Consider the following 12387-nt stretch of genomic DNA (forward strand, 5'->3'; position numbering starts at 1 on the left):
TTACTGCTTCAGATTCACTCCCAGAGAAGCCCAACAGGCTGAAAAGAATGGACTTTTCTCACATCCCCCGTGGAGGAAACTCTTGGTAGAAGCCACACCTGATGCAATTTAAACAGAGACTGATAGGGATGATTTTGTAATCTGAGAGAGCAGAAGTCAGTGAAAGTATGTTAACCAGCTTTCCATACCTGTAACAAAATACCTGAGATAATTAACGTATAGAGACAAGAAGTCTATTTGGGCTCACAGTTCGGGAGGTCTCAGTCCATGATTGATTAGCACCATTGTTTTGGGCCTGGGGTAGGGCAGCACATCAGGGCAGGATTGCATGGTACAGCAAAACCACTTCCATTGCAAGCCAGCAACCAGACAGAGGAAGGGACTCGGGTCCTACAATTCCCTTAGAGAGCACACCTCCAGTGTCTAAGGACTCCCCCCCCCCACTAGGTCCCACTTCCTGAAGGTTCCACCACCTCCCAATAGCGCCACCCTGGGGACAAGGCCTTTAACACACGGGCCTGCGGGGACATGGACCATCCCAACCACGGCATACACTTCCTCTACGTGATGGGCAGAACCCTCGGCACCCCCTGCTTCAATCCAGCTGTGTACACAGAAACGCTAGCCAAAAGCTCAGGTGTAGTCAGCCTTTGGGAGCTTTGGGTTCCTGACCATTTCATAATGATCAACGTGGGATTTCTTTGAAAGCAAAAATGAATTGGCCTTTTCTGCCCTTACCTTATCAGCTTCAGCAGGTGGAGCCTTGAAACCAACGCAGCTTACCTTCCCCCTTCTTGTCCAAGGGGGAAGAATCCTCCTTCTGTCCCAGGCTGCAAATGGTTCTTTAGCTTAGAAGGGACACGTTTGAGACAGAAAACCCTGGGTGTCGGTGAGGCAGACAAGTCCCTTCCGGGAAGACATGGAACTCCTGCAGCCTGAGAAATCCAGGAACCTGAGGCTCACACAGCTCAGCCCGGGGAGGCTTGGAGCTAGACTCTGGGCAAGGTGAGGGGTACAGAGCTTTCCTGCCTTTGGTTAGGGTGCTGTCCAATGGTGGAGGCTGCCAGGATTCCACTGTTGAAAAGTTACTGAAGTATGCCGGAGAGTGGGGCACTCCTGCAATCCCAGCTACTTGGGAGGCTGAGGCAGGAGGATCACAAGCCTGAGGCCAGCCTCAGCAACTCCGTGAGACACTGTTTCAAAACAAGGGAGGGGAGCTGGGATATAGCTCAGGGGTAGAGCATATCCGGGTTCAATCCTCAGTATTCCCCCCAAAAAAGTTATTAAAGCAGAGATGACGGAAGAAACTGACATTTGGCATCCGACTCTGACGGTGGTTTGCAGCCTTTGTCACGTAGACGAAGTCCCCTGATTTGGAGGGGACCCCGGGATCTATTTTGGACAGAGGTTGATGGAGCTGGGGAAACTGGAACTGGAGAGCGGCTGTGTAGGGAGGGGCCCAGGGTGGGGGACCCGGCGGGCAGTGACTCTGCCTTCACTCTTAGTGCCAGCCCAACTTGTCCCCAGATGACAGTCACACGCAGGTCCACGAGGCGCCTCTGGACGGGAAGCTGACCGGGGGTGGGCGTCCAGGCCCTCGCTTCACTCACCCCGTGGCCACCCGGGAAGTTCCCAGCCTCACTCCACAGGTGAGGAGACCCAGGCACCCAAAGGCCAGGTCAGCTGCCCAAGGATGCCCCATGGTGGCAGAGCCACATGGTGGCGTGGGAGCAGCCCTGGTCATCTCCCTGGTCTGCCCACCTCCCGATGGGGGGTCTCCCAGCTCCCAGTCCTGTGTGAAGCGCAGGCTGAGCAGAGCGGGGACGGCCCCCCACAGTGGCCTCCCCACCTGAGGACATCCCGGGGAACACAGCCCCCAGCCCAAGGCTGGGCCTGGCTCCCTGCTCTGCTCTGCCCGCTACGTCCAGCCACTGTCTGCTGACCGAGGCCAGTGTTGAGGGGAGCGCTGTGTCCCTGAGCTCTGTCCCCACCGCCTGGCTGCCCGCCTGTGGTGTGGGAGTGACAGAGGAAGGACAGGAGCCAGCGAGGGGCAGAGCCAGGCCCACCCAGGCCCTCCCGCTCCCCATGCTGCCCAGCCTTCAGCTCACCTTGCCCAGGACGCCAGGCCCTCTGTCCCACCTGACCTGGGACAGAAAGTGACATCCCAGGGTCCCCAAGAGGTGCCAGGATGCAAGCTCTTTTCCTGTCAGGGGTGACTCGGGTCGGATTAGGGGAGGGATGCTCAGGGCCCTGCTCTGGGTCCCCAGTCGGGTGGCAGGGGAGGGGACCACGGACACGCAGGCCGTAAGGCTGGAGGGGGACGCGGGGGTTCAGTCCCAGTCCTGCCTCTGCCAGGCTGTGGGGCCGTGGGGTCCTGGTCCTGCCTGGAGGGGGAGGAGGTGGCCCAGGGTGGTCCCTAAGCTTAGGGGCGGGGCTGACCGTTGGGGTGACAGGACAGTGCGGGAGGCTTTTTTGGCTTCTTGGGTGGTGGCCCGGCCAGCGTCCCTCCCTGTAGGTGCCAGGTCCTTGTCTGGCCACACAAGCTGGAGACAGAGCTCGTGTCTCAAGACCAGGGCCACCCTGAGCCATGGGGAGCTGGGGAAGGTCTCACTGCCCCAGAACAGCAGCTAGCAGGGTGGACAGTCCCCTGCAGGGACCAGACCTGCCCACCCACGGCTCCGGAAGGTGACCTCTGCGTCTGTCCTTGGGGCTTCTCCTGGGGACCCTGGAGCTGAGTCAGCATCCATCCTCTGAGAGGGACATTGTTCCTGTGGCTCCACTGTGTCCCCTGGGACGGGGGGACTCTCCCTTGGTCCCTCCAAGGGCTGTCTACCTGTGAAAGAGGTCACTGCACCCCTGGAGAGCCGGGGGCAGAACAGGTTCAGATCCCAGCCCCTGTAGGGAGAGTCGGTCCGGAGCACGGCCGTGGGTTCTCCATTGAGGATTGGGGTGAACCCTACTGGCCTCATGGGCCTGCGGGGCCAAATAATGCGGAGGGTGGATGGGCACACGTTCCAAGGACGACATTGTTATTGTCATCAGCCCCTCCCGTGGCCTCTCACTGGTCGTCCTGGCTGCACCGTCTGGGGCTGGGCATGGTGTATTCTTTTACCAGCAAAAGCCACAAGCCTTGCCAGGCCTCCTTGGTGGCTTTGTTTGGGTACCAGCTTTGAACTCAGGGGCACTTGGTCACTGAGCCCCATCCCCAGCCCCGTTTGTATTTTATTTGGAGACAGAGTCTCGCTGAGTTGCTGAGGCTGGCTTTGAACTCACCATCCTCCAGCTGCCACCTCCTGAGCTGCTGGATTGACAGGCGTGGGCCACCGCGCTGGGTCCTCCTTGGTTTTGACCCTGAGCACAAGAGCCTCTTCTGACGTTTTCCACCGGAATCGGCCACCTGCTCATCCTGTGCCTGGGTCCAGGGGGCACTGCGCTCCTGCCCCTGGGACCCCACAGCACTTGACAGTGCTGGTTACACCTCTGTCCCCTCCACCAGGCCACGGCTCCCAGGGGGACCTTGGAGAGTGACTAAATGCAGCAGGGCCCAGGGTGGGAGAGGAATGCTGGGCACGATGAGCACGGAGCAGGCCGTGGGCGCCTGGGCAGGCTGAGCCCCGAGGCCCCGCTCCAGCACTTTCTGGGGTACGAGGACACTTGCCTCTTTCTGACAAGTTAGAAGAACTGAAATGACAGGGGGCTCAAAAATCAAAGGACATTTTCACTTTGAAGTTCCGCCAGCCGCTCAGCCCTGGCTAACGAGCCGCTGCGGTGGGGACGCTTGCAAGCGAGGGCTTTGCGAGGGCCAGGGGCGCAGGTGTGCCAGAGCAGGCCTCAGGGTTGGGGTTCCGACGGCAAGGTGTCGGCCGTGCACGTGTGGCCCTGTGCACGGTGGCCCTGTGCGCGGTGGCCCAGCCAGCCCTTGAGCACGAGGCCTGGGTCGGGGGCTTCCTCCCCCTGGCTCACAAAGGCTGTCTGAAAACTTTCTACTTTGACCTGATTTCACTTTGGGAAAAGTCATAAGTTGAGTCCAACAAGCCCCAGGAGCCCCTTGGGCCGATTCCGCACGTGGTGACGTCTCTCCGCCTTTGCGCTCCCTCCACCGCGAGTGTGTGTCTCCGCCGGAAGACTGAGTGGCAGACACACCGTGGCCAAGAGCTCACAGGTGCGGTCCTGTCGCCTGGTGGTGTTGGTTCTAAACAGGACACAGCCGTGGGCTGGGGTCCTGTGGCCAAGGACATGGGTCTCACGCGGTGGGTTGTTTCACCAGGGCCACCGTGAACATGGGACAGGTGGGGCCCATCCAGAGGGAGCCGAGAGGAGCTGAGCGGTTCCTCCTGACTCTCCTCCCTTCCTCCTGGCCCCTGTCCCTGTCTGCCCGACTCAGTGCCATCAGGGCGCCCACCCAGGAGGGTCCAGTGGGAGTGCTCCAGGCCCAGGTTGGAATCTCAGCTCTGCCTCCCACCACGAGCTCATTCCTGGACTGGCCACTGACCTCCTGTGGGCTCAGTCTCCGGGGCTGTGAAATGGGAGTGTCTTACACGGGTGACAGACACAGCAGTAGGTGTGGGACACCGTGACCTGGGGGACACTCCGGGATCTTGGAAGCATAAGCTCACTTCTGGGTCTCTGTGAGAGCTCCCCCCTCCTTGGCTCTGGGAAGGCCCCTCCACCCCTGGACCAGGGGGAACCCCCCCATGTAGGAGGAACCCCCGGAACTTCCGTCTGAGGGAGGGGCGCCAGACGAGGGGCACCTGCCTCTACGGAGGTGTCTCGGGCAGAACCCTGGGGCCACAAGGAAAGCCAAAGGCCACCACAAGGGGGTGTCTCAGGGAGCGTTTGCACTGCCTGAACACCTACTGTGCGCCAGGGCGGCTGGAGGCCCAGAAGTCCCCAGGGCCTCCAGGAAGGGGTCGTCTCAGGCCAGTCACTCAGTTGGCATTGACACTCAGCTGAACAACGGGGCCACCCTGAGGGAAGCTTGAGGTGTTGAAAGTTGCCCCTGAGAACCAGGGGGGCGGGGACCTGGAGAGGACCATCAGGGACCTGCCTCCTCTCTCTGGGTCCAGAGGTGTAGAGGGCTGAAGAGCTTCTGGCTGGCACATCCGTCCAGGTGGGACCGGGTCCCCAACCAGACCTCTAGGACCCTCACCTGGGAACGGGCCCAGGCACCCCCCCAACACTTTATTAGAACTGCAGTGCCTCCTGGTGGCCACTGTGAGCCACTGCAGCTCCATCTGGCCTGGTGGGGACTTGGGTCCTAGAACCCTAATGCAGGGGCCAGGGAACCAGCCCTGCGGGTGGCAGCCAGGACAGTGCTCCTCCCCAGTTCTGGCTTCCTGCAGCTTGTGCCCCTCCCTAGCCCTTTGTCACCCCCTACTGTTGATCTGAGGAGGAAACAGGCCCAGAGGTGTGCCCAGGGTCACCTCCAGGCCTTCATGTCCTGCCGGTGGCTGGTGGTTCGGGTCCTCTTTCCCCACTCCCATGCAGCAGCCCCCCACAAAGCCATGGGCTGCAGACCGAGGCCCTCCTGGGTCAGTTGGGCAGCCAGAGGCTCTGAGAGGAGAACCTCATCCCACGTCAATGCAGCCCTGGGGCCCAGGGTCCTCTCCTGTAGGTGCCCTTGCCCCCTTCAGCAGGGCCCGAGAGCTGGCCCCGTGCTACCAAGGGCAGAAGGGGACCCAGGGACTGTCCTCCCAGGCAGGCGTGCACAGTCATTTACCCTAATTCTCTGGATGTGTCCCCAGCACCTGCTCACACCAGGCCCAGGCCCCCAGCCAGCGCCAGAGAGCAGGGAGTTCAGTGTTTGGAGGTCAGGGAAGAAGCAGGGTGACCCTTGGCACAGGAGAGGAGATACAAAAACTAAAAGCTCTTGCCATATTAACAATACATAAGCCCAGATTAAGATAAGACCTCACAGTTGCAAACATTTAGAAAACACCGTAAGGCCTGGTATTGGCCCCGAAGAGGGGGACCCAGTGTGGGTAGCTGAGGACGTGGGCGCACCTCTGGAGGGTAGTGGGCCTGAGGATGGGCCCGTGGCTCAACTCACGAGTTCTGGTTCTTAGAGCTGCTTCTCAGGCGATGTCCAGGACTGAACAGAGATCAGCCACACGGACGTCCGTCACAGGCTTGCTCTGATTTCTCGCGGTCAGAAGAGGACCAGTGGATAATAAAATAGTTGCTTCCTATGGTGGGGCCCATGCAGCTGGAGAGATGTACAGGGAACAGGGTTAGCTCAAAAAGAACTTTCACTAAAATGTGGTGTGTGTGTGTGTGTGTGTGTGTGTGTGTGTGTGTGTGTGTGTGAGAGAGAGAGAGAGAGAGAGAGAGAGAGAGAGAGAGTTTTCTTTTCTTGGCTTGTCCTGTGTGTATATGTGTGCGCTACTAGGGACCAAATCTAGGGGCATTTTACCCCCGAGCTACATCCTTATTCCTTTTTATGTTTTGTTTTGGGGCAGGGTCTTGCTAAACCGCTGTGGCTGGCCTCAAACTTATCATCCTCCTGCCTCGGCCTCCCTAGCGGCTGGGATCACAGGTGTGCGCCGTTGTGCCTGGCCTCTCTTGGCTTGTCTTGATTTTTTGAAACTTTCTTGTAGAACACAGATGGCTACTTGTAGTGGAAAAGTAAATTAAAGCCACCAAAGTGAGAGTGAAGGAGAAGGACAGTAGCTAGTCACACACAAGGGGAGAAGGGCGTACCTGGCAGGGGGTAGGTGGCTACAGATCCCTGGAGGCCTGAGGCTCTGTGCAGTGTAGGGGGCGGAGGAGGGGGGAGCTGGGGGGGGAGGGGAGCTGGGTGCAGGCAGGGGGGCCAGTCTCCCCTGCAGGGCCCTGATTTGTAGGGCTGACAATTCTAGGAAAAAGCAAACAAATGACAATAAACCCAGGAAGCTCCAGTGACCGAGTGTCACATACAGAATAAATCATTTTTTAAAGGGTTTTCCATGCAATCTTGGGCATATTCTTATATTTTAAAAAAAATAAAGTGTTCGCTGTCGGTTTGGACTTGTGCTGTCCTTGGCCTCCTAATGAGGGCCTCCCCGCGAGAGCAGTGAGATCAGGAGGTCGCAGCCTCCCCTGGCCGTGCTGAGCCTGAAGGAGGAGGCAGGTTGTCTGGACTTGAACCCGAGCCCAGAGCCACCAGGGCCCACTCTGTGAGGACAGTGGCCACCACCCCAAAAGGGGCCTCTCTCACAGCCGCCCTGACCTCCCTCCACCCACGGGTCCCTCGTCACAGAGCCCAGCACCCATCAGCGCAGGCCCCAGCGCAGGGACTCTGGTGGCGCCTTCAGGTCGTGGCCAAACCTGTCCTCAGAAGAACAAGCAGAAGACAAATTCAGACCAGGAATAAAGGCGGGGGTGGGGGCAAGGTCAACCCATATTCCTATTTCTGGAAACTTCTAGCATTTTCTAAGGACGACAGCTACTCCACATCCTCCCCACTTTCTTGTCAAAATGAGATTCACTTAACAGGAGACAAGCGTCTCTGCAGCACTTCAGTGCCGTTGCGGAAGGTCAGCTCCGCGGAGACAGACAGAGGGAAAGGGAGGCACATCCACCCAGACGCCCGTCATGGGAGGGAGGGAGGACAGACAAGAGCCCAAGGGAATGCACACTGACTCACGTTAATGCCCAGAAAGAAACTGCAGGATAGAGACTGTCGGGAAAGGTCTTCCACTTACGGGGCGTCCTGCTTTATTTAGCCGTTCCTACTGCTGCCTGCTTCAGGTTTTTATAGACTAGAAGGACACCACGATGGAATTTCTCTGTTAATTCTTCAGGCCCATAATGAATGAGTTCTTCAGGATATAGATGTGGGATTTCTGGTGAAGGCATATAAATATTTTCTTTAGTTTTTTCCTTCATATATTTGAACATAATTTCATACTTTTAGTTGCATTTTTAAAAACCGTACAATAACGTTGGTAGATTTAGGTGCTCACCACCACAATCAAGATATAGAACATCATAGGTCCAGAATAGTTCCATCACCTCCGTGGGACCCCTGGGGAGACCAACCTTCAGTCCTAACCCTTGGCCACCAGTGATCTGCTTTCTGAACCTGTAATTCTGCTTTTACTAGAATGTTATGTAACTAAGTGGAGTCATGTGTTATGTAAACTTTGAAACTGGGACTTTTATAAACCAGAATGCTGCTTCTGAGGTTCATCTGTGTCTTTGTGTCAATAGTTGGTTCATTTTCTTGCTGAGTATTATTCCACCACGTGGATGTTCCACAGCCTACTTATCCATTCACCTGCTGAAGGATGCTTGGTGTATCAGTCAGCTTTCTGTTACTATAACAAAATACCTGAGATTATCAACCTAAAAAGAGGAAAAGTTGATTTTGGCTCACAGTTTTAAAGGTTTCAGTCTATGATCAGTTGGCCACCTGTTGCCCTGGGCCTATTGTGAGGCTGAGCATCATGGCAGGAGCATGAAGCAGAAGGACATTCTCACTTCATGGCAGCTGGAAAGTAAAGAGCGAGAGGAAACTGGCATCCCACAATCCCATTCAAGGGCATGACACCAGTGACCTATGACCTCCACTATCCCCCACCTCTTAAAGATCCTACCACTTTCCAGTGCAAATCAGAACTACACTAAGATTTCATCTCACACCAGTCAGAATGGCAGTCATGAAGAACACAATAATTAATGCTGGAGAGGGTGTGGCGAAAAAGGAACACTGTGCCCTGTTGGTGGGACTGTAAATGGGTACAACTATGGAAGTCAGCATGGCGTTTCCTCAAAAGACTGGGCACAGAACCACCATATGACTCAACTATACCACTCCTTGGTATTTATTCTCAAGAATTAAGGTCATCGTGCCACAGTGACAGATGCATACCCATGTTTACAGCAGCACGACTCACAATTGCCAAACTATGGAACCAGCCCAGGTCCGCCAACAGATGAGGGGATAAAGAAAATGTGGTGTAGAAACACAGTGGTGTTCTGCTCAACCATAAAAAGAATGAAATTGTGTCATTTGCAGGAAAATGGATGGAACTTGAGACCATTATGTTAAATGAAATAAGCCAAACTCAGAAAGTCAAGGGTCATATGTGCTCTCTCCTGTGGAAGCTAGAGAGGAAAAAGATATGTGGTGGGGGGTCCCATGAATATGGAGGGGGGTCAGTGGAGTAGAGGAAGGAGACAAGGAAGAGGGCGGAGAGGAGGAAAGGGGGAAACACTGGGAATGACACTGGCCAAGTTATAGGTGATGTGTGCGTGTGACACACGTAACAACAGACCCCACCACGCACAACTATGATGCACCAATAAAAACATGGAATTTTTTTTTTTAAAAAAAGGTTCTACCACTTTCCAAAAGTACCAAGCTGAGGACCAAACTGTCACACAAGGTTTCGGGGCCATTCCAGATCCCCATGGTGGCACTTGTGCGTTTCAGTTTGGGGTGACCATGAACAAAGCTGCGCTGGGGCTTCATTACACTAGGACGGAGGTGGGGGAGTGGGACTGCCGGTTGTGACCCGAGTGTCACCGGCTGAATTCTGCAGACTGGTTTCCCCCTGCGGGTCTGAGGTCCCAGGTGGCCGCACTCTGTGACTTAGGGCACAGGTTTCCCTATTCCACGGTCCAGGGCTGCAGGGGGTCTCCCTGTGCTTTCCGTTTCCTCGCTGGCTCGCCACCTGTGTATCTTCTCTGGTGACTCAAATAGTTTTCCCACCTTTATTTATTAATATGTTAAAAAAATGCGTCCTAATTAGACTCCACGCTCCTCGTTTTCCTGGTGTCCTCGCGCCGGGACACCTCCTTCCCTTTGGTCCTCGTATCCCCGCAGCCTCCTCTGGTCCGTGACTTTCCTTGTTTAGAAGTGTCTTAGGGCTTTGTTGGGTGGGTGTTGGTGACAGGTGTGGCGTCACCTTCCGAGCCGCTGGCCTGGGCATGGGGCTTCCAGCCGCACTGCTGCAGAGTGGCAGCCCCTGGCGCACAGACGTGTCCCACGCGCTGGCCGAGATGTCCCCGGTTCCTGCTGTCCCTCTCCTTGGAGGTAAAACAGGGGACCCCGGAGCTCTGGACAGAGGCCAGTGGTTCCTCCCCGCCCCCACAGGGCTGTCCGACAGGTGGGTTTGGCCAGTGCCCTGGGGTAGCGCCAGGCCCCGCGGGCTCTGGGGTTTAAGGAGGTTCCGTGGCCACTGCGCATCGGCCACGGGCGTGGGGCCGGCTGGCCCAGAACAGCGGGGAGCGGCATGAACCCCACAAGGCAGGTGTTTGGAGGGAAAATAGATGTGATCAAAACCAAGGGAGATAAAATGTCTCAGACCCTGTAACCCTGGGCTCCCGGGCACGGCCAGTGCGCAGCCGCACACACCATGCCCCCCCCACCCCCAGGCATGTGCAGGGGTAGCCCTTGACCACGCCCCCACACAACTGCGCCTGCGCAAGGCACCACTCCTGTGCCCAGGCTAGACCATGGCCCCATGCACACTCCACAGACCCATCTGCGAGCGGTGCACGTGTGTCCCCACACCCACCCCGACAGCAGACTCCACCTCCTGCTTCTCCTTCCTCCCTGGCCCTGCCCTTCTCCTTTCCTGTACCTCACGACCTGGGGTGCACATCCAGGGAAAATGCCAATAGAACTCCCAGCACCCCAACTCGCCAAACGACTGTAGAAACGCACCCTAACAAAAGGGCTCCCTAGATTGAATGATGTTGGGTTGAACAAAGACGAGCCGGTGTGGCTAAGGGGAGGAGGACGCTCCGCCATCGAGCTGAAACCCCCCAGCCAGGGCCGGGTGGCCTGGAAACAGGGGGCTCCGTGGTGTGGGCCTGGGTGTCCCCAGAGGAGCCGGCGAGGAGGGGGCCCCCGCCTATGGCTCCTGGGGAACAGTGAGAGCTTGGGCCGAATGCTCATCAGAGGGGTGCACGGAGTTAACATGGGCCACCCGGGTGTGGGGGCCTCGGGGCAGGCCTGGCATTTGGGGTCACCCATGCGCCCTGACTTGATTCCTCTCAGCAGTCAGGGGCTTTTTCCGGACTCACACTGGGGAAGCTGCCCACTTGCCAAGGTCTCCGCTTGGCACCAGAATCACGAGCCACCACACACCTTTGTAGATTCAAACAGCAATTCTTTATTCCAGCTCTCACACCGCCTCCACACAGGTCCAGGGGCAATCCCCATCTCCCGCACAATTCAAGTCCTAAATACTTTCTCTCCAGAGAACTCAGCGGGAACTCAGGCAGGAGGCACGCCCTACTCCCAGCAGGAATAATCTTCAACCTCCAACTTCCCTAAAACTCCTATTGTCACGTCCTAAACCCAAGGATGGGGATACTTCCTGCAGGGTACACCCTAATCCTGGATCCACCCTGGTGATTGAGCAGGGTCACCTTTCTCAAACACACAAGCAAGGTCGCAGCAAATTTCCAAGGCAAGTCCATTTAACGTGGGGTACGCTGGCAAGGATTTCGATGCGTCATTCCTACTTGGTAATGGCTCTCAGCACCCACTGGGGTTACATTGCCCCAGCCCCACCACCTTGGCCCTGGAAGGGCCCCACCAGGCCCCTTCCTGCTCTAGGCACAGTGGCCAGCAGGTCTGGGGTCCATGTGAGGCTGCTGCAGTGGGTCCCAAGAAGGCAGCCCATGGATGGTGCCTTGGACCCAGGCGGGCCCTGGTACTGTTTAGCCTGGTCCGGTGCTGGGCCTGGGCCTGGAGAAGGCTCCCTGGCAGCGAGTGCCCTGGGTGCTTCCCTCCACTGCAGGGTGCTGCCTTCCCTGGATCTCCGGACACACACAGACACACACACACACACACACACTCTATCTCTTGCTCTCTCTCTCTCTCTTTTTGGTATCTGAGATTGAACAGGAGCAGTCCACCACTGAGCCACATCCCCAGCCCTTTTTAATATTTTATTTAGAGGTGGGGTCTCACTGAGTGCTTAGCACCTCACTAAGTTGCTGAGGCTGGCTTTGAACTTATGATCCTCCTGCCTCAGCCTCCCAGGCTGCTGGGATTCTAGGCGTGCACCACCACACCTTGCTGGGACTCCACCTCCTGCTTCTCCTTCCTCCCTGGCCCTTCTCCTTTCCTGCCCGTGTCCCTCGAGATCTGTGTTGGTCCTTCTTCTTCCCGCTGTCCCTCAGTCATTTACCACAGGCTGTGAACCCTGGATGGTGACATGCATTTCTACATTCCTCTTTTTAATGCGTCTGGTCTGCTTTATTCTCTCCATGTAGCAGGATGAACTGGTTCCTTCATTTGCGAGGTTAATACTTTCTGCGCATGTGCTGTAGGGGGCCAGCACACAGTGGGTGCACAAAGTCAGCTGGGCAGAACAAGAGCCCGGTAAGGTTTCTTGTTAGAAATTGTTCATTGATTCTTAGGCAGCCTCTCACTGCAACTCTGCTGCT

At 56.7% G+C, this 12387-nt stretch overlaps 1 protein-coding gene and 1 long non-coding RNA gene across 2 annotated transcripts in view; one reads left to right on the forward strand and one right to left on the reverse strand.

The window, feature by feature from the left end:
* The window catches only part of Alx4 (ALX homeobox 4), a 41673-nt gene that overhangs the window by 14250 nt on the left and 15036 nt on the right, over positions 1-12387 (forward strand). The window lies entirely within an intron of this gene.
* On the reverse strand, positions 2199-8283 carry LOC144377046 (uncharacterized). Its single transcript, XR_013437604.1, has 2 exons — positions 7683-8283; positions 2199-6205 (listed from the first exon to the last, which is right to left on the reverse strand). It is a non-coding gene; the product is annotated as an uncharacterized LOC144377046 (long non-coding RNA).

This window comes from Ictidomys tridecemlineatus, chromosome 4, assembly GCF_052094955.1.
Source record: "Ictidomys tridecemlineatus isolate mIctTri1 chromosome 4, mIctTri1.hap1, whole genome shotgun sequence".
Classification (NCBI taxonomy): domain Eukaryota; kingdom Metazoa; phylum Chordata; class Mammalia; order Rodentia; family Sciuridae; genus Ictidomys; species Ictidomys tridecemlineatus.